This window comes from Vulpes lagopus, chromosome 3 (genome assembly GCF_018345385.1).
Source record: "Vulpes lagopus strain Blue_001 chromosome 3, ASM1834538v1, whole genome shotgun sequence".
Lineage (NCBI taxonomy): Eukaryota > Metazoa > Chordata > Mammalia > Carnivora > Canidae > Vulpes > Vulpes lagopus.
Window position 1 is genome coordinate 113,806,120 of NC_054826.1, and position 22,375 is coordinate 113,828,494.

The window sequence follows — 22,375 nt, forward strand, 5'->3', positions numbered from 1 at the left end:
TCCAATCTCGGTAAAGGGCTGGAGCACCACAGCCCTCCAGCCAGTCGGTTAGGCGAGCCAGCTCTGTACAGAGGAGGCTGTCCACTGTCTCCTTCAGGAGAGTCGGTCCCCGGGAGTGCGGGTCCAGCAGCCCAGGGCCCCGGATCCCTGGGCGCCCAAGTGAACAAAGCCGCCAATACTGCATTTCCTCTGGGACGGGGGAAGCAGGGAGGGCACAGGAAAGCGAGGACTCTCTGGCCACCAGGCCCACCTGCAAGCTGTGCAGATCAGTGCACCTGCACCTGCCCCCGGGAGCATCTAGCCCAGGGCGGACTGGGAGATTGCGGTTAGTTTAGTTACTTGCAGGGAGCTTGACTCCAGAGCTGGAAATCTGGCTACTGCCATTCTTATTCCTCTTTGTTTCACCGTGTGCCCAGGAGAGGCGGGGGCCTCTAAGGAACAAAGGCCTTACAAGACAAACAGCTCATTCTGAGCCCAGCACCTGGCAAGGGGTGGGGCATCTTTGCCCAGGCACAGACACCTGAGAATCAGCACAGCAGACCCCTCCCCCAGAGGAACTGCTGGAAGAACAAAGGAAGAGCAAGTTTACGGAGGAAGTGGCACTGGAAAGCTACAGGACTGAAAGAAAATAGTATATAAAGCTAGAGGGTCCTTTTTTTTTTCCTCTTTTTCTTGTTTCTGTTTTTCCACTACGACTCCAGTTTATATCAGACTAAAAATTTCCAATATTTTTCTCCTTTCCCGCGTTAACTACCGTTTTTTACCAGCTCTTCATTTTTTGGCTGGGTACAGTATACTTTATTGATGGTACATGACAAGGTAGGGTCCCCCAAGCCCCTCCCCTTCCTCAGGGTCTGGGATGTAAATTGGAGGTCAGGAGATTCTCAGTGTGTTGGGGGATTAATTTGTGGCAGGGACTCTCCAGCAGCTGAGGGCCTCTCTCTTCCTCTTGTTCTTGCTGGGGCTGGTGGTTCAGGAGGCTCTTACTCCTTGGAGGCCATGTGGACCATGAGGTTCACCACCCGGTTGCTGTAGCCAAATTCACTGTCATACAAGGAAATGAGCTTGACAAAGTGGTCATTGAGGGCAATGCCAGCCCTGGCATTGAAGGTGGGAGAGTGGGTGTCACTGTTGAAGTCGCAAGAGACAACCTGGTCCTCAGTGTAGCCCAGGATGCCCTTGAGGGGGCCCTCCAATGCCTCCTTCACCACCTTCTTGATGTCATCATATTTGGCAGCTTTCTCCAGGTGGCATGTCAGATCCACAACTGACATGTTGGGGATGGGGACATGGAAAGCCATGCCAGTGAGCTTTCCATTCAGGTCAGGGATGACCTTGCCCACAGCCTTGGTGGCACCAGTGGAAGCAGGGATGATGTTCTGGGTATCCCCTCGGCTGTCATACCACAGCTTCCCAGAGGGGCTGTCCATGGTCTGATGGGTGGCAGTGATGGCATGGACATTGGTCAAGAGGCCCTCCACGATGCCGAAGTGGTCATGAATGACTTTGTCCAGAGGAGCCAAGCAGTTGGTGGTGCAGGAGGGATTGCTGACAATCTTGAGGGAGTTGTCATACTTCTCATGGTTCACGCCCATCACAAACATGGGGGCATCAGCAGAAGGAGCAGAGATGATGACTCTCTTGGCCTCACCCTTCAAGTGAGTCCCAGCCTTCTCCATGGTGGTGAAGACCCCAGTGGACTCCACAACATACTCAGCACCAGCATCACCCCATTTGACGTTGGCAGGATCTCACTCCTGGAAGAAGGAAATGGACTTCCCATTGATAACAAGTTTCCCGTTTTCAGCCTTGACCATGCCATGCAATTTGCCGTGGGTAGAACCATACTGGAACATGTACACCATGTAGTTGAAGTCAATGAAGGGGTCATTGACGGCGACAATATCCACTTTGCCAGAGTTAAAAGCAGCCCTGGTGACCAGGTGCCCAATACGGCCAAATCCGTTCACTCTAACCTTCACCATCGTGTCTCAGGCATGTGGCTGGCACTGTACCAGAAGATGCAGCTGTCTGTCGAATGGGGAGGAGCATACAGCCCAGCTCTTCATTTTTAAGTTTTTTCCTTTTTGACTTTCATATTTCTACAATAAAATGTCTTAGATATATTTTTCATTTCTGGATTCCCTTCAACGTATTCAATTTAATTTTGGTAGATATACGAGATACAGATTTTTGTTTTTTGGTTTTTCTGCCTTGCTTTGTTTTACAAGAGTGGAAGCTAGTACCTTCTAAAACAGGATGAACATACACCCAGAACCAAGTGGAATACTGTGTTAGTTCATTTGGTGAGATTATATTCTCTCTCCCTTCCCATTCTGCCCCCCTATTTTTCTTGATTATATTTTGGTGGTCAATGTTGGGGCTGTCTAGAAGTATTGCTGGTTTATATAAATTTGGGATTGAGCATCTTCTAACATACAGAACAAAATACCCTTGGAACCAAGAGAATCACCTAAAAGGACCCCTCAGGTAGACTACATTCTCTCTCCACTACCACTTCCTCACAACTACCATCTCCCCACCACACCTTTTTTTCCCTTTTCCTCTTTTTTTCTTCTTTTTCTTTTCTTCTTCATGTGTTTTTAATTTTTGGTTTTTTCTACTTTGTATTAAAATTTGTTTTTCACTTCAGTGTTCCTTTTGATTTATTTTGTTCTGTACTTCTTTTTCTTTTATTTTCTGGTCTCTGTCCTCTTCAGAATCATCTAGGGTGTATTTTATTTATGTTGTGGTTGATATTTTTGACTCACCCCACTCATACAGCCACAATGCACTGGACAAAATGACTAGAAGGAAGAATTCACCACAAAAGAAAGAACCAGAAACAGTACTCTCAGCAACAGAGTTACAGAATTTGGATTTGAATGCGATGTCAGGAATTCAATTCGGAAGTACAGTTATAAAGCTACCAGTTGCCTCTGTCAACAAAGCATAGAGGACTCTAGAGATTTCATTACTGCAGAACGGGGATCTAATCAGGCCAAAATTAAAAACAGATTAAATGAAATGCAATCCAAACTGGAAGTTCTAACCGCTAGGTTTTAGGAGGTGGAAGAGAGAGTGAGTGACATAGAAGACAAGTTGATGGTAAGGAAGGAAGCTGAGGTAAAAAGGAAAACAATTAAGAGCCCATGAAGAAAGGCTTAGGGAAATAAATGATAGCTTCAGAAGGAAGAATATATTTCTGATTGGGATTCCAGAAGAGGCTGAGAGAGAGACAGAGGACCACAAAGTGTATCTGAACAAATCATAGCTGAGAACTTCCCAAATCTGGAGAAAGGAAACAGGCATTCAGATACAAGAGAGAGGACCCACCCAGAAAAAAATAAGTAAAAACTATTCAACACCTCAACACTTAATAGTGAAACTTGCAAATTTCAAAGATAAAGAAAAAATTCTTGCAGTGCAAAACAGATTCTTAACTTATATGGTGAGAAATATCAGATTAACAACAGACCTCCCCACAGAGACCTGGCAGGCCAGAAAGGGCTGGCATGATATACATAGGGTACTAAATGAGAAAAATGTGCAGCCAAGAATACTTCATCCAGCAAGACTGTCATTCAGAATAGAAGAAAAGATAAAGAGCTTCCAGGATAGGCAGAAACTGAAAGAATATGTGACCACCAAACAGGCACTGCAAGGAATATTAAGGGGGATGCTGTAAAAGAGGAAGCCCAAAGAAATAATCCACAAAAACAGGGACTGAATAGGTAATATGACACTAAATTCGTATCTTTCCATAGTTACTCTGAATATTAATGGGCTAAATTATCCCGTCAAAAGATGCAGGGTATTGTACTGGATAAAAAAGCAAGATCCATCTATTTGCTGTCTACAAGAGACTCATTTTAGACCTAAGGACACCTCCAGCCTGAAAATTAAGGGGTGGAGAACCATTTACCATTCAAATGGTCCTCAAAAGAAAGCAGGGGTAGCAATCCTCATATCAGATAAATTAAAGTTTATCCCAAAGACTGCAGTAAGAGATGAAGAGGGACACTATAACATACTTAGAGGGTCTATCCAACAAGAGGACTTAACAATAATGAATATTTATGCCCTAATGTGGGAGCTGCCAAGTGTAACAATCAATTAATAACCAAGGTAAAGACGTACTTAGATAATAATACACTAATAGGAGGAGACTTCAACATGGCTCCTTCAGCAAATGACATATCTTCTAAGCACACATCATCATAGAAACAAGGGCCTTAAATCATACACTGGACCAAATGGATTTCACAGATATATACAGAACTTTCCATCTGAATGCATATTCTTCTCAAATGCACATGGAATTTTCTCCAGAATAAACCACATATTGGTCACAAATCAGGTCTCAATCAATACCAAAAGATTGGGATTGCCCCCTGCATATTTTCAGACCATAATTTTTTGAAACTAGAACTCAATCACAAGAAGAAATTTGGAAGAAACTCAAACACATGGAGGTTAAACAGCATCCTACTAGGATGAATGGGTCAACCAGAAAATTAGAGAATAATTAAAAAGACTCATGGAAACTAATGAAAATGAAAATACAACTGTTCAAAATCTTTGGGATACAGCAAAAGCGGTCCTAAGAGGGAAACACATCGCAATACAAGCCTCCCTCAAAAATTGGAAAAAACTTAAATACACAAGCTAACCTCACACATAAAGGATCTGGAGAAAGAACAGCAAATAAAACCTACACCAAACAGAAGAAGAGAGATAATAAAGATTGGAGCAAGAACTCAATGACATAGAGACCAGAAGAACTGTAGAACAACTCAACAAAACCAGGATTTGGTTCTTTGAAAGAATTAATAAGATATATAAACCCCTCACCAACCTTATTAAAAAGAAAAAAGATTCAAATTAATAAAATCATGAATCAAAGAGGAGAGATCACAATCAATACCAAGGAAATACAAACTATTTTAAAACATATTATGAGCAGCCATATGCCAAGAAATTAGGCAATCTAGAAGTGGATGTATTTCTGGAAAACCACAAATTACCAAAACTGGAATAGGAAGGAAGAGAAAACCCGACAGGGAGAAAATTGAAGCAGTCATCAAAAATCTCCCAAGACACAAATGTCCAGGGCCAGATGGCTTCCCAGGGGAATTCTAAGAAATGTTTAAAGAAGAAATAATACCTATTCTACTACAGATGCTTCGAAGGATAGAAAGAGATGGAATACCCCAAACTCGTTCTATGAGGACAGCATGACCTTGATTCCAAAACCAAAGACCGCACCAAAAAGGACCGATATCTCTGATGAACATGGATGCCAAAATTCTCAACAAGATCCTAGCCAATAGGATCCAACAGTACATAAGATTATTTACCATGACAAAGTGGGATTTATCCCCAGGATGCAAGAGTGGTTCAACACTCATAAAAAAATCAAGGTGATAGATCATACCAAGAGAAAAAGACAAGAAAGATATGATCCTCTCAATATATACAGAAAAAGCATTCGACAAAATACATCATCCGTTCCTGACTAAAACTCTTCTAAGTGTAGGGATATAGGAAACATTCCTCAATATCTTAAAAGCCATTTATGAAAAGCCTACAGCAAATATCATTCTCAATGAGGAAACACTGGGAGCCTTTCCCCTAATATCTGGAACACGACAGGGATGTCCACTGTCACCACTGCTGTTCAACATAGTACTAGAAGTCCTAGCATCAGAAATCAGACAACAAAAAGAAAGAAAACGGTGCTCATATTGGCAAAGAAGAAGTCAAACTCTTCCTCTTCACAAATAACATGATACTGTATATAAAAAACATGAAAGAGAATGTGAACTGGTGCAGCCACTTTGGAAAACTCTGTGGAGATTTGTCAAAGAGTTAGTAATGGATCTGCCCTACGACCCAGCAATTGCACTGTTGGGGATTTACCCCAAAGATACAGATGCAGTGAAATGCTGGGACACCTGCACCCGATATTTATAGCAGCAATGTCCACAATAGCCAAACTGTGGAATGAGCCTCGGTGTCTATCAAAAGATGAACGGATAAAGAAGATGTGGTATATGTATACAATGGAATATTACTCAGCCATTAGAAATGACAAATGCCCACCATTTGCTTTGACATGGGTGGAACTGGAAGGTATTATGCTGAGTGAAGTTAGTCAATCAGCGAAGGACAAACATTATATGGTCTCATTCATTTGGGGAATATAAAGTAGTGAAAGGGAATAAAGGGGAAAGGAGAGAAATAATGAGTGGGAAATATCAGAGAGGGAGACAGAACATGAGAGACTCCTAACTCTGGGACACGAACAAGGGGTGGTGGAAAGGGAGGTGGGCGGGGGGTGGGGGTGACTGTGTGACAGGCCCTGAGGGGGGCACTTGGTGGGATGAGCACTGGATGTTATGCTATATGTTGGCAAATTGAACTCCAATTTTAAAAAATTTAAAAAAAAGATTCTACCCCAAGATTGCTAGAACTTATATGATTAGCAATGTGGCAGGATACAAAATCAATGCCCAGAAATCATTGCCATTTCTATACACTAGCAATGAGCCTTGGGAAAGAGAAAATAAGGAGTCAATCCCATTTACAATTGCACCCAAAAGCATAAGATACCTAGGAATAAACCTAACCAAAAAGGTAAAGGATCTATACCCTAAAAACTACAGAACACTTCTGAAAGAAATTGAGGAAGACACAAAGAGATGGAAAAACATTCCATTCTCATGGACTGGAAGAATTAATGTGGTGAAAATGTCCATGCTACCCAGGGCAATTTACACATTGAATGCAATCCCGATCAAAACACCAAGGACTTTCTTCAGAGAGTTGGAACAAATCATCTTAAGATTTGTGTGGAATCAGAAAAGACCCCAAATACCCAGGGGAATATTAATAAAGAAAACCAGAGCCTAGAGAATCACAATGCCAGATTTCAAGCTGTATTACAAAGCTGTGATCATCATCAGTGTGGTGTTGGCACAAAAACAGACACATAGACCGATAGAAGAGAAGAGCGAACCCTGAAGTGGACCCTCACCTCTATGGTCAACTAATATTCAACACATCAGGAAAGACCATCCACTGGAAAAAGGACAGTCCCTTCAATAAATAGTGCTGGGAAAATTGAACAACCACGTGCAGAGGAATGAAACTAGACCATTCTCTTGCACCATACACAAAGATAAACTCAAAATGGTTGAAAGATCTAAATGTAAGACAAGAATCCATCAAATCCTAGAGGAGAACGCAGGCACAGCAACTTTTTGTTCCAGCTTTGGGACTTGGCCACAGCAACTTTTTGTAAGATACATCTATGAAGGCAAGGGAAACAAAAGCAAAAGTGAACTATTGGGACTTAATCAGGATAAAAAAAATTCTGCACAGCAAAAGAAATAGTCAACAAAAATAAAAATTACCTACAGAATGGGAGAAGATATTTGCAAATGACATATCAGATAAAGCTAGTATCCAAGATCTATAAAGCACTTATCTTACTCAACACCTAAGAAACAAAAAATCCAATCATGAAATGGGCAAAAGACATGAACAGAAATTTCACCAAAGAAGACATACACATGGCCAACAAGCACATGAAAAAAAAAAAGTTCTGCATCACTTGTCATCATGGAAATACAAATTAAAACCACAATGAGATACTACCACACACCAGTGAGAATGGCGAAAATTAACAAGACAGAAAACAAGAAATGTTGGAGAGGATATGGAGAAGGAGAACCCTCCTTCTTGGAAAGGAACCCTCTTGCACTGCTGATGGGAATGTGAACTGGTACAGTCACTCTGGAAAACAGTATGGATGTTTCTCAAGAAGTTAAAAATAGAGCTACTTTACGACCCAACAACTGCACTACTGGGTATTTACCCCAAAGATACTGATGCAGTGAAATGCTGGGACACCTGCACCCCAATGTTCATAGCAGCAATGTCCACAATAGCCAAACTGTGGAAGGAGCCATGATGTCCTTCAACAGATGAATGGATAAAGAAGATGTGAGATATGTATGTATATATACATACATATATTTGCTTCGAGGTGGATGGAACTGGAGGATATTATGCTGAGTGAAGTTAGTCAATTGGAGAAAGACAATCATCATAGGGTTTCACTCATACTTGGAAAATAAGAAATAGTGAAAGTGATTATAAGGGAAAGGAGGGAAAATGAAGGGAAAAAATTAGAGAAAAATTAGAGAGGAAGACAAAACATGAGAGACCCCTTACTCTGCGAAACGAACAAGGGGTAATCGAAGGGGAAGCAGGACGGGTGATGGGGTGACTGGGTGCTGGGCACTGAGGGAGGCACTTGATGGGATGAGCACCTGATGTTATACTATATTGGCAAATCAAACTTCAATAAAATAAATAAATAAATAAATACATAAATAAATAATTAAATAATTAAATAATTAAATATCCTGAAGGAAATAAAATGGAAGGAGGGAGGGAGGGAGGGAGGAAGGGAGGAAGGGAGGAAGGGAGGGAGGGAGGGAGGGAGGAAGGGAAGGAAGGAAGGAAGGAAGGAAGGAAGGAAGGAGCACAAAACCTTTGACAAAGATATGCCTTTTCCTTCTCTAGAAAGCTTTTCTGAATACTTACAAAATTGTCTCTGCTAAATTCATACACAGTTATAGCAAGTCAGGTGCTATAAATTTTTCTAGACTGCTACAAATGGAGGGTGATCAAAAAGAAATAAAACCCTTTGGATGAGAAAAAGAGTGGCACATGGCTAGAGATGAAACATAAGCAACAACAGAAAAGACAGCTATTGCTTCAAATAGGGTAACCCGTGCTCTCCATACTTGAGTCAACCTAACAAATCTAGTAAATCTAATCACCCTAATCTAATCTAATAGATCATAGCTCAATAAAATATACACAAGACCACGTTTTCACACCATTAACGTATTTGCCCATTCAAGTTTTACCACCAGGGGGCACCTGGGTGGCTCAGTGGGAGAGCATCTGCCTTTGGCTCAGGTCATGATCTGAGGGTCCTGGGATCAAGTTTCACGTCAGGCTCCCCACGGGGAGTTTGCTTGGCTAAGGATTTTACAAAATTAATATAGTCACCAAATCACAGATCCAGGAAGTACCAAAAATCAAAAGCACAATAAATAGCAAAACAGATACACAAACAACTAACAAAAAAAACCAGATATGCCTAATATATAACATTCAGCTATATCATTAAATATCATTAAAGACAAGAAAACAAAAGCACAATAAATAGCAAAACAAATACACAAACAACTAACAAAAAAACCCAGATATGCCATATATATAACATTCAGCTATATCACTAAACATCATTAAAGACAAGAAAACAATTTTGGAAATCTAGAGCAGGGGTTGGGGTAGGTGGATGAAGAGAGAGAGGGGAGAAGTCACACCTTACCCAAGGGGAACAAGTGTAAGAACTATATCACACTTCTTTTCATAAACCATGCATCAAGAAGGATAAAATGTATAAAGTGTTAAAAGAAACATCAAACTAGAAACATCAAACTGGCCAGTGAAATGATCCCTCAAAACACACTACAAAGTAAGGAAAACTGGCAAGGATAATGATGGGCATCACTTCAATGGTAAAAGAGTCAATTCTCCAAAAAGGCATAATAATTTCTAATGTGCATGCCTTAATAACAGTGTCAAAATACATGAAGCAGAAACTGAAAGAATTGCTGATGGAAATAGATGAACCTATTATTACAGCTGGGGGATTCAAAATCCTCCATCAGTCACTGACAGATCAACAGATACAGAAATTCCATAAGGACACAGGTGAACTGAACAGCATCATCAATCAACTGGATCCATTAATATCAGTAGAATACTTCATCCAACAACAGAAGAATATACATTCTTTTCAAGCTCACATGGAACATTCACTAAGACAGGCCATATTTGGGGCCCTAAGATACATCTGAACAACCAAAGAAATAGAAATCACAGGAAGTATGTTCTCAGATCACAAATGACTCCAACAGGACATTAAGAACAGAAGGACAGGTGCAAAACGACACAAAAAATTAAGATTAAGTAGTATACTTCTAAAGAATTCATGGGTTAGAGGGGAGGTGGGTAAAAGGATGGGTGAAAGAAATGAAGGGGATTTAGAGTACACCTAATGTGATGAGCACAGAGTAATGTACAGAACTGCTGAATCACCATACCACGTCCACCTGAAACTAACATTACACTGTCAGTTATACTTGAACTTTACTTTGATTAAGATTTTATTTATTTATTTGAGGGGGGGGGAGTGCGCGTACAAGCAGGGGGAGTGGCAGGCAGAGGGAGATGGAGAAGCCCAATTCAGAGCTCCATCCTAGGACCTTAGGAATATGACCTGAGCCAAAGGCTGATGCTTAACTGACTGAGCCACCCAGGCATCCCTATACTTAAACTTAAAAAAAAAAAAAAGAACATATGGATCACAGAAGGCACTTCAATAGAACTTTTTAAATATTTCAATCTAAATAATAATGAAAAATGAGCACATTAGAAGGAAATTTGTAGTAATGAATGCATATAAAAGGTTCAGTGACTATAACATTTTTCTGCTTACTTATGAGTAAACGTATAGAAATCACTTTAGTATACTTACAGCAAGGATGGCTCTCCAGAGGTAAAGTAGAAATGCACAAATTCCCAAGGATGCAGTTATAACGGTAAGGGTCCACAGAATCTCAACACCATCAGAGCCAAGAGGGAAATGGCCAGGCAAAATATGGACAAACTGAAATAACATTTGAGATAATGAGGAATCTCAAAGACATTTACAACTTATCTGTCAGAAAGAATAAGCTTTATAACCCCTCAGCCAGCCTCCAGGAGGTAAGCATACCTCTCTAATGCCTCCTCATGGAGGAGAAGGAGCACAAATTGATTACAAAGGAGCAGGGGAAAATTGTTGGGAGCGATGAGTGTGTTTGCTTTCTTACTGTGGTGATGGGTTTCATTGCTGCTTACCTATGTCAAATATCAACTAACTGTAGTCTTTAAAAAGATTCTGTTATCATACATAAATTATATCACACTGAAGCTGTGGGAAACATCTAATAGGCAAATCTTAAGAGATTGTATTTTGCCTACAAACGCATTGCAAATTTTTTTCTATAGTGAACAGAACTTAAGAATTTATAAGCTAATTTCAAATAGACAAAATAAGTAAATGCAAACTTAAAGTAGATAAGAAGTCAGTGACTTCTACTGTACCTTCCTAAGTGCGTAGGTAAACTTCTTTGGAACATTTCCAAAACTATACCCAAAATTTATGGAAGAATGAAAGCAAGAAGAAATGTACTAGAGATACAAATAACAATGTTATATAGACAGATGTTGATAGATAAGGACATAAGTGAGAGAGACAGAAGGCTATTATAATAATTTGGGATTACTACTACAACAAAAATTATAATTATTGTGTAGTTTCTGAAAACATTGATATTTCCTTTCAATGCTCACTTTGCTTCTGAACCACAACCCAAAAGGTCAGATTTCTGAAGTACATGGTAATTTGCATCATCAGGCAATCTTCTATATTTTGATGATACCTGTGAGATTTTACGTTACTTGACATCTACCTCCAAATAGCCAATGAAGGTATTCATGTTCCTATTTCTTGGTATGGTACTTAAATCAATCAATAGCAACTATGAAATTTAATTTCTAAAAGAATACAAACTTCCTGGATATGGTCACCAAAGAAAGAACACATCTCATTTGACAAAAACTAGAGTTGGAAGTATTTGAGGAGAAAAGACACTCACAATGCAATTCATCCTAATTCACACCAAGCTTGAATTTTGTGCAAACACACCTCTCTAGAAAGGAGCCTCTGAAATCTATAACATTTTCATTTTAGCCCTCAAAACTGAGGTCATGAGAACATATGCTGGTGGGAAACACACTGTATCAGAATAGCCATGGTCTGAAAGACAGCAGGAGCTGTCAGCACAATGGTTGATCATGGGGATCTAATACACAAAACAGAGGGCACTGGTCATGAATAGAAAACACCCCCAGTCATAGGCACTCTTGTACATCTGGCAGCTGTCTGGATGCTGATATCAGTAACTGACTCTTAATTAGATTACCTCCAATGGGGCCAATAACACTAGGCTCTCAGAGACCATGGCCATGAACAAGTGGAGGTGGGAAACACAAGATGAGTTAGTTTATGCAAGAGCTCAGAGATGAGGGGGAAGGGAGAACTGAACTGATCTATGAGATGCAGCCCAGGGAGACGGGAATAATTCCAAAAATGCCTACCAAGGAATTTCCTCCTTTGAAGACTCAGAAGAAACAGAATAGAGTCTGTTTTGACTGGATGTATTCATGTGGGATGATTCTGCCTCAATACAAGGGTTGTTCCTGACTACTGGGACTTTCCAGATCCCTCTCTAAGAATCTCGTGGATGCCAATCTAAATAAGTCTACTTATTGCTATAGATGTTCCCTATCTGGCTCTTTCTCTCTCCCCTGAGGATACAAGTTTTGCTTTTTAATGCTTTGCTTTTTAATGATAGAGTGATATATTCACACTGGGGACCAGGTATTTCCTCATATTTGGACACTCCTAAGGACATTCGGGCCCTTTTTACTCGGGTAAGTCAACACTCTGCACTTACTTGGCCAAAGAAAGGACAATAACTTATTCACTTCCTGATCATGTCACTCCTAGTGATTTTCCTATGGCAAATGTCCCAGCAGAATGTGGCCAATTAGTGTCTGCTGGGCTTCTCAGGGCTCTCATTGACTTGGCAGGATACAGACTCCCTGGGGTCAGCTTCCAAGAACAGAAGGAAAGGGTTGAATGCAGAGTTATGAGAAGTCAACCAAACACCCAGGAAGCACAGAGCACAAAGGACATTTCACTTTTTTTTTTTTAATTAACTTTTATTGGTGTTTAATTTACCAACATACAGAAAAACACCCAGTGCTCATCCCGTCAAGTGTCCACCTCAGTGCCCGTCACCCATTCCCCTCCAACACCCGCCCTCCTCCCCTTCCACCACCCCTAGTTCGTTTCCCCGAGTTAGGAGTCTTTATGTTCTGTCTCCCTTCCTGATATTTCCCAACATTTCTTTTCCCTTCCTTTATATTCCCTTTCACTATTATTCATATTCCCCAAATGAATGAGAACATACACTGTTTGTCCTTCTCCGATTGACTTATTTCACTCAGCATAATACCCTCCAGTTCCATCCACGTTGAAGCAAATGGTGGGTATTTGTCGTTTCTAATTGCTGAGTAATATTCCATTGTATACATAAACCACATCTTCTTTATCCATTCATCTTTCGATGGACACCGAGGTTCCTTCCACAGTTTGGCTATTGTGGCCATTGCTGATAGAAACATTGGGGTGCAGGTGTCCCGACGTTTCATTGCATCTGAATCTTTGGGGTAAATCCCCAACAGTGCAATTGCTGGGTCGTAGGGCAGGTCTATTTTTAACTCTTTGAGGAACCTCCACACAGTTTTCCAGAGTGGCTGCACCAGTTCACATTCCCACCAACAGTGTAAGAGGGTTCCCTTTTCTCCGCATCCTCTCCAACATTTGTTTCCTGCCTTGTTAATTTTCCCCATTCTCACTGGTGTGAGGTGATATCTCATTGTGGTTTTAATTTGTATTTCCCTGATGGCAAGTGATGCAGAGCATTTTCTCATGTGCTTGTTGGCCATGTCCATGTCTTCCTCTGTGAGATTTCTCTTCATGTCTTTTGCCCATTTCATGATTGGATTGTTTGTTTCTTTGGTGTTGAGTTTAATAAGTTCTTTATAGATTTTGGAAACTAGCCCTTTATCTGATATGTCATTTGCAAATATCTTCTCCCATTCTGTAGGTTGTCTTTTAGTTTTGTTGACTGTATCCTTTGCTGTGCAAAAGCTTCTTATCTTGATGAAGTCCCAATAGTTCATTTTTGCTTTTGTTTCTTTTGCCTTCGTGGATGTATCTTGCAAGAAGTTACTGTGGCCAAGTTCAAAAAGGGTGTTGCCTGTGTTCTCCTCTAGGATTTTGATGGAATCTTGTCTCACATTTAGATCTCTCATCCATTTTGAGTTTATCTTTGTGTATGGTGAAAGAGAGTGGTCCAGTTTCATTCTTCTGCATGTGGATGTCCAATTTTCCCAGCACCATTTATTGAAGAGACTGTCTTTCTTCCAATGGATAGTCTTTCCTCCTTTATCGAATATTAGATGACCGTACATTTCAGGGTCCACTTCTGGGTTCTCTATTCTGTTCCATTGATCTATGTGTCTGTTTTTGTGCCAGTACCACACTGTCTTGATGACCACAGCTTTGTAATACAACCTGAAATCTGGCATTGTGATGCCCCCAGCTAAGGTTTTCTTTTTTAAAATTCCCCTGGCTATTCGGGGTCTTTTCTGATTCCACACAAATCTTAAAATAATTTGTTCTAACTCTCTGAAGAAAGTCCATGGTATTTTGATAGGGATTGCATTAAACGTATAAATTGCCCTGGGTAACATTGACATTTTTACAATATTAATTCTGCCAATCCATGAGCATGGAATATTTTTCCATCTCTTTGTGTCTTCCTCAATTTCTTTCAGAAGTGTTCTATAGTTTTTAGGGTATAGATCTTTTACCTCTTTGGTTAGGTTTATTCCTAGGTATCTTATGCTTTTGGGTGCAATTGTAAATGGGATTGACTCCTTAATTTCTCTTTCTTCAGTCTCATTGTTAGTGTATAGAAATGCCATTGATTTCTGGGCATTGATTTTGTATCCTGCCACGCTACCAAATTGCTGTATGAGTTCTAGCAATCTGGGGGTGGAGGCTTTTGGGTTTTCTATGTAGAGTATCATGTCATCGGCGAAGAGGGAGAGTTTGACTTCTTCTTTGCCAATTTGAATGCCTTTAATGTCTTTTTGTTGTCTGATTGCTGAGGCGAGGACTTCCAGAACTATGTTGAACAGCAGTGGTGAGAGTGGACATCCCTGTCTTGTTCCTGATCTTAGGGGAAAGGCTCCCAGTGCTTCCCCATTGAGAATGATATTTGCTGTGGGCTTTTCGTAGATGGCTTTTAAGATGTCGAGGAAAGTTCCCTCTATCCCAACACTCTGAAGGGTTTTGATCAGGAATGGATGCTGTATTTTGTCAAATGCTTTCTCTGCATCTAATGAGAGTATCATATGGTTCTTGGTTTTTCTCTTGCTGATATGATGAATCACATTGATGGTTTTACGAGTGTTGAACCAGCCTTGTGTCCCAGGGATAAATCCTACTTGGTCATGGTGAATAATTTTCTTAATGTGTTGTTGGATCCTATTGGCTAGTATCTTGTTGAGAATTTTTGCATCCATGTTCATCAGGGATATTGGTCTGTAATTCTCCTTTTTGGTGGGGTCTTTGTCTGGTTTCGGAATTAAGGTGATGCTGGCCTCATAGAACGAATTTGGAAGTACTCCATCTCTTTCTATCTTTCCAAACAGCTTTAGTAGAATAGGTATGATTTCTTCTTTAAACGTTTGATAAAATTCCCCTGGGAAGCCATCTGGCCCTGGACTCTTGTGTCTTGGGAGGTTTTTGATGACTGCTTCAATTTCCTCCCTGGTTATTGGCCTGTTCAGGTTTTCTATTTCTTCCTGCTCCAGTTTTGGTAGTTTGTGGCTTTCCAGGAATGTGTCCATTTCTTCTAGATTTCCTAATTTATTGGCGTACAGCTGTTCATAATATGTTTTTAAAATCGTTTGTATTTCCTTGGTGTTGGTAGTGATGTCCCCTTTCTCATTCATGATTTTATTGAGTCTTCCCTCTCTTCTTTTTAACAAGGTTGGCTAATGGTTTATCTATCTTATTAATTCTTTCAAAGAACCAACTCCTGGTTCTGTTGATCTGTTCCACAGTTCTTTTGGTCTAGATATCATTGAGTTCTGCTCGAATTTTAATTAACTCTCTTCTTCTGCTGGGGGTGGGGTCTATTTGTTGCTTTTTCTCTAGTTCCTTTATGTGTAAGGTGAGCTTTTGAATTTGAGATCTTTCCAGTTTTTGAATGTATGCTTGTATTGCGATGTATTTCCCCCTCAGGACTGCTTTTGCTGCATCCCAAAGATTTTGAACGGTTGTATCTTCATTTTCATTAGTTTCCATGAATCTTTTTAATTCTTCCTTAATTTCCTGGTTGACCTTTTCATCTTTTAGCAGGATGGTCCTTAACCTCCACGTGTTTGTGGTCCTTCCATATTTCTTGTTGTGATTAAGTTCTAATTTCAAGGCATTATGGTCTGAGAATATACAGGGGACTATCCCGATCTTTTGGTATCGGTTCAGACCCGATTTATGACCCAGTATGTGGTCTATTCTGGAGAAAGTTCCATGTGCACTTGAGAAGAATGTGTATTCAGTTGAGTTTGGATGTAAAGTTCTGTAGATATCTGTGAAATCCATCTGGTCCAGTGTATCATTTAAAGCTCTCGTTTCTTTGGTGATGTTGTGCTTAGAAGACCTATCCAGGGTAGAAAGAGCTAGATTGAAGTCACCAAGTATAAGTGTATTATTATCAAGGTATTTCTTGAGTTTGGTTATTAATTGGTTTAAATATTTGGCAGCTCCCACATTCGGGGCATATATATTGAGGAGTGTTAAGTCCTCTTGTTGGATAGATCCTTTGAGTATGAGATAGTGTCCCTCTTCATCTCTCACTATAGTCTTCGGGGTAAATTTTAATTTATCTGATATAAGGATGGCAACCCCTGCTTTCTTTTGAGGACCATTTGAATGGTAAATGGTTCTCCAACCTTTTATTTTCAGGTTGTAGGTGTCCTTCTGTCTAAAATGAGTCTCGTGTAGACAGCAAATAGATGGGTCCTGATTTTTTATCCAGTCTGAAACCCTGCGCCTTTTGATGGGGTCATTAAGCCCGTTCACATTCAGAGTTACTATTGATAGATATGAGTTTAGTGTCATCATATCTATTCAGTCCTTGTTTTTGTGGATTGTTCCACTGAACTTCTTCTTAAAGGGGAATTTTAAGAGTCCCCCTTAAAATTTCTTGCAGAGCTGGTTTGGAGGTTACATATTCTTTCAGTTCCTGCCTGTCTTGGAAGCTCTTTATCTCTCCTTCCATTTTGAAAGAGAGCCTTGCTGGATAAAGTATTCTTGGTTGCATGTTCTTCTCATTTAGGACCCTGAATATATCCTGCCAGCCCTTTCTGGCCTGCCAGGTCTCTGTGGAGAGGTCTGCTGTTACCCTAATATTCCTCCCCATAAAACTCAGGGACTTTTTTTCTCTTGCTGCTTTAAGGATCTTCTCCTTATCTTTGGAATTTGCAAGCTTCACTATTAAATGTCGAGGTGTTGAATGGTTTTTGTTGATTTTAGGGGGGGATCTCTCTATTTCCTGGATCTGAATGCCTGTTTCCCTTCCCAGATTCGGAAAGTTTTCAGCTAGGATTTGTTCAAATACATATTCTGGCCCTCTGTCCCTTTCGGCGCCCTCAGGAACCCCAATTAAACGTAGGTTTTTCTTCCTCAGGCTATCATTTATTTCCCTTAATCTATCCTCATGGTCTTTTAATTGCCTGTCTCTTTTTTCCTCAGTTTCCCTCTTTGCCATCAACTTGTCTTCTATGTCACTCACTCGTTCTTCCACCTCGTCAAGCCTCGTGGTTAGGACTTCTAGCTTGGATTGCATCTCATTTAATTGATTTTTAATTTCTGCCTGATTAGATCTAAATTCTGCAGTCATGAAGTCTCTTGAGTCCTTTATGGTTTTTTCTAGAGCCACCAGTAGCTGTAAAATAGTGCTTCTGAATTGGCTTTCTGACATTGAATTGTAATCCATATTTTGTAACTCTGTGGGAGAGTGGGCTGTTTCTGATTCTTTTTTTTGAGGGGTTTTCCTTCTAGTCATTTTGCTCAGTGCAGAGTGGCCAAAAACAAGTTGTATTGGGAAAAGGAGAAAAAGAGAGAGAAGGAAAGAAAAGAGAAAAAAAAGAGAAAGAAGAAAAAAAAAGGGGAAAAAGAGAAGAAAAAGAAAGAAAAAGAAAGAAAGGAGAAAAAAGAAAAAAGGAGGGGTGGGGAAGCAATCATAAATCAAGAAGAAAGAGAGAAAAAAAAAAGCACAAAACAAAAAAAAAAAACCAAAAAAAAACAAAAACAAAAACAAAAACAAAAACAAAAAAACAAAAAACAAAAAAAACCACGGGGGAGTATCTTCCGATTCTGTGTAGTTTAAGTCCCTTGACTTCCCTTGGAACTGGTCCGTCTCGCTGGTCTTCTGGGGGAGGGGCCTGCTGTGCTGATTCTCAGGTGTTAGCACTTGGGGGAGCTGCTCTGCCCCTGCCTGGTGCAGGGCTCGGTGGGGGTTGTTCACCCCGTGAGGCCCCGGGAGGAAGCCACAGTGGCGGGGGCAGCTCTGGGACCCTGGAGTCAGCCCCCGCAGTAGCTCCGGGGCTCTCCTTCTGCAGGGCCTGGGGGCTCCGGGGCGGGGCCGCTGATCTGCTCAGTTCCAGGCAGGAGCGTCCTTGCTGTCCTGGGCCCTCCCGGCCTCTGCCTGTCTCGGGGGAGGCTGGATCCTGGGCTGTGTCCCGGCGCCCTGTGCTCCGGGGCCTGCGCTGTTGGATTCGCGCTCCCGGCGGTGCAGCCCCCTCCGCGGAGCCGCCGCCCGAGCCTCTCCGAGCTGTTCCCGGAGCCGCGCAGCCCCCTCCGCGCGGAGCTTCTTCCTCTGCGCGAGCCGCCGCCGCTGAGCTGTTCCCGGAGCCCCGCAGCCCCCTCCGCGGAGCCGCCGCCCGAGCCCCTCCGAGCTGCTCCGGGTCCCGCCGAGCGCTGCAGCCCTTAGGGAGCTCGGCGCACTCTCCGGGGCGCAGTTCCTCTGTTACTGTCCCCGGGAGCCCGAGGGCGTCCCTGCCTTTCTGGGGATCCTGCTCCAATTCCCGGGGAGCCCCTTTCCGCGGGGAAGGTCGGTGCAGCTCCTGCTCCTCCGGGACGGGGCTCTCCTGTCCTGGGGACACTCGCCCCGGCCTCAGCCCGGCTCCTCGCGGGCCCCTCCCCCTCGGAGGCCTTTTGTTCCTTTATTTCTTTTTCCCCCGTCTTCCTACCTTGATAGAAGCGTGAACTCTTCTCACTGTAGCGTTCCAGCTGGTCTCTCTTTAAATCTCAGGCCGAATTCGTAGGTTTTCAGGATGATTGGATGGTTTTCTAGGTAATTTGCTGAGGACAGGTGACCTGGAGACCCTACTCCTCCGCCATCTTGCCCCTCCCTCAGGACATTTCACTTTTTAACTCTAGTACCTACGCCGATGCTTAAGATACCACGGTTCCCCAGGCTGCCAAAGTTCACAAATATGAACAATATGCTGATAGGAACACAAACTACATATAAGATGGACCCAAAACTTACAAGGCTTAAAGGAGGATCTTGACCAGGCTTCCAGGAGCAAGTCTAATACCCATAGCTCCTATAATTAGTTCCTGACTTATTTGTGTATTTTTTTATTTAATTCATTTACTTGAGAGAAAGTGAGCGACAGAGAAGGCATGAGTGTGGAGGAGGGACAGAAGGAGAGGGTAAAGCAGACTCCCCTCCCCCATAGTAGGGAGCCTAATGTGGGGCTAGATCCCAGGACGCCCAGATCGTGACCTGAGCAGAAGGCAGCTGCTTAACCAACTGAGCCCCCCAGGTGCCCTGAGTTCCTGACATCTTTAAAGTCAATTTTAATGAGATATAATCTACATATCATACTAGCCTCCTATATAAGACATAATGGTCAATGGCTTCTATATCTTCACAAATCCTTCCTTCTTGATACAATGAACCTAGTATTTATAGTTTTCCATCCAGCCAACACTGCTCTTTTTGGACCAAGCGGCACAGACAGGACCCAGAACTTGATATGGACAGCTGTGGCCATAACCCCTTCAGGCTGACCAAGAAACCTGCCCTGTGGTTCATGATCTTCAGAAAGAACTGAAGTTTTTCTGAAGTTCCCATCAAGGAGACTGAAAAAGCTATTTAACCACAATGCAAAAGAACCCAATAGGATAGAAGACACCACCAGCAGCTTCTGGGCACCTGGGCAGCTCAGGCAACTAAGTCTTGGTTTGGATCAAGTCATGATCCCATGGTTCTGAGACTGAGGCCCTCTTTGTGTTTCCTGCACATTGTGTTTGGGATTCTCTATCTCCTTCCCCCTCTGCCCTTCCACCAGCACCTGTGCCCTTTCTCTCTCTCTCTCTCTCTCTCTCTCTCTCTCTCATAAAAAGAATCTTTAAAAAAAAGGAAGACACCACTGATGTGCCATGTTTACTCACATTTGTGTTTGGGCAACCAGGACACAGGAATAAGAAGAACCAGAAAAGCAGACTCTGCACCTCCATGTCCTAGTGCTTTCAGGGGGCACTGGGACACCAGGGAGGAGGTGGAGATAGGCAGGAGCAGGTTGGGGTGGGATGAGTGTGAAGGAGTGGGAAAGGGGACAAGGTGGTAATTAGGGATGGGGGAGGATGCGAACAAAGGGTAAGACTGGGGAAGCCGTTTGTCAGGAGAAGAAGGTAGCAGGGACAGTGCCAGGGTTAGATTAAGTCCTGGAGGGGAGGAAGGAGGGTTCAGAAAGGATAGAAGTTCAGCAGGTCAGTAATTCACTAGGTCAGCAGGACACAAGGAGCAGGTTAAATGGACTCTCAGGAGCAGTTGAAGTGGAGGAGGATCCCTCTTCCTCCAAGCCTTCTCCTGAGTGAACGTTGCCATAGCAACCCAGAACTTTATAATCTCTCCACCAATCAGCTGCCGTTGCCCCCAGTAGATCAACATGGATACCACAGGTGAACCAATTTTTAAAAAGCCCCTTCCTACCTGGTGCTCCACAACAAAGTACAGTTACCTCCCTAGTTTCTCTAATGGAACACAGACTTGAAAGGTGAAGTAAGTTGTCCAATGTCACACACTACCCTTGGTTTCAACCTCACCATTGAACCTGTTTCATTCTAACAGGTTGTTTTCTGGCACATAGAAAGTCAATGAGATGTTCATAGGATTCTTTTCTGATCGAAGTTGAAGACCACCTCCTCCATGTCCTATTGTACGAGTGCCTCACCTTATAAGTTTTCTAGTTAATTACTACAACTCATTCTAATGTGTTATAGGTTTAAACAAGATCACATTTCTCATATTTTGAAATATTTTTTAAATGTCAAATTGGAGATACTCTGAACTAGAAATTGCAATATCTAGTTTCCAAGTGTGCTAAGAACAGCTGAAAGGCCTGTGAAAAATGGCCTCTGCTTCCCTATATCCAGATTTCTGAATCACTCACTCACTCCATAAATACCGAAGGAAAGCCCAGACTCTTCTAAGCAAAGTACATCATAGTTAGTGATCCAGAACACACAGCCCAGCCTCATGGGGGTTAGAAATAACAGAGCAAAAATATTTAGTCTAATAACAATACAGCAAAAATATAGCCACAAACTGAAATAAGTGCTATGAAGGGAGGGACCTGGCTAAGATTGTGAAGATATATTGTAGAAGAAAATTGCCTATTTGAGGGGATTAAGGATATCTTCCCTAAAAAATCCCTACTTGCCCTGATGTCTGAAGGATGAATGGGACAACACCAGGTGAGGGGGGCATCGATGTCACACAAAAGGAACACTCAGAAGGTCATGCATACACTGCAGAGGGTCAAGGGCTAGGATGCCAGGAGTCATTAGACAGGTGGGCTTGGTCCATACCTTCCAGGTTATTTATAGCCAATATGATAATTGTCACCCAACATCCATTCTCCCTTCTCTGTCACAGATAAAAATCTGACTCTAGGAGGAGCTGCACAACTTGCCATGATCACAGATTCATTCTGAGTTGGGTTTTTTTTAAATTTATGATAGTCACAGAGAGAGAGAGAGAGAGAGAGAGAGAGAGAGAGGCAGAGACATAGGGAGAGGGAGAAGCAGGCTCCATGCACGGGGAGCCTGACGTGGGATTCGATCCCGGGTGTCCAGGATCGCGCCCTGGGCCAAAGGCAGGCGCCAAACCGCTGCGCCACCCAGGGATCCCCTGAGTTGGATTTTTTACCTGAGATATTTGCACACCCTGGGATAGTTCATTGAGCTCTTTTATGTAGATATGTTATACTTCAATTAAAAATTTCTTAGAAAAGAAAAAAAGAGACATGTGCCCACAGTGAAATATACCATGTTAGGTGTGTAATAGGAGGATTATATTCATAAGGGTGCACAACCAGCATTGCTGGAAACATTTACTTTTAGCATTATGTTGGCCTATCCTCATTTAGAGAAATTATGTAAAAATTATATTTTTAATTGAGTTTATAAAATACACAATTTAAATGCATACATATTTTAAAACAGCTCAATGAGATTTTA

At 41.9% G+C, this 22,375-nt stretch overlaps 1 protein-coding gene and 1 pseudogene across 6 annotated transcripts in view; both read right to left on the reverse strand.

Moving 5' to 3' along the window:
* The window catches only part of LOC121487624 (transport and Golgi organization protein 1 homolog), a 46,610-nt gene that overhangs the window by 12,659 nt on the left and 11,576 nt on the right, over positions 1-22,375 (reverse strand). For 5 of the 6 annotated variants that reach the window (XM_041749521.1, XM_041749520.1, XM_041749524.1 and 2 more), the window contains one exon: positions 10,628-10,759. The exons of the other annotated variant lie outside the window; for it this stretch is intronic. The gene's annotated coding sequence lies outside the window, so the exon portion shown is untranslated. The remainder of the gene's footprint in view (positions 1-10,627; positions 10,760-22,375) is intronic. 6 annotated transcript variants of the gene reach the window in all.
* On the reverse strand, positions 920-1,985 carry LOC121487623 (annotated as a pseudogene).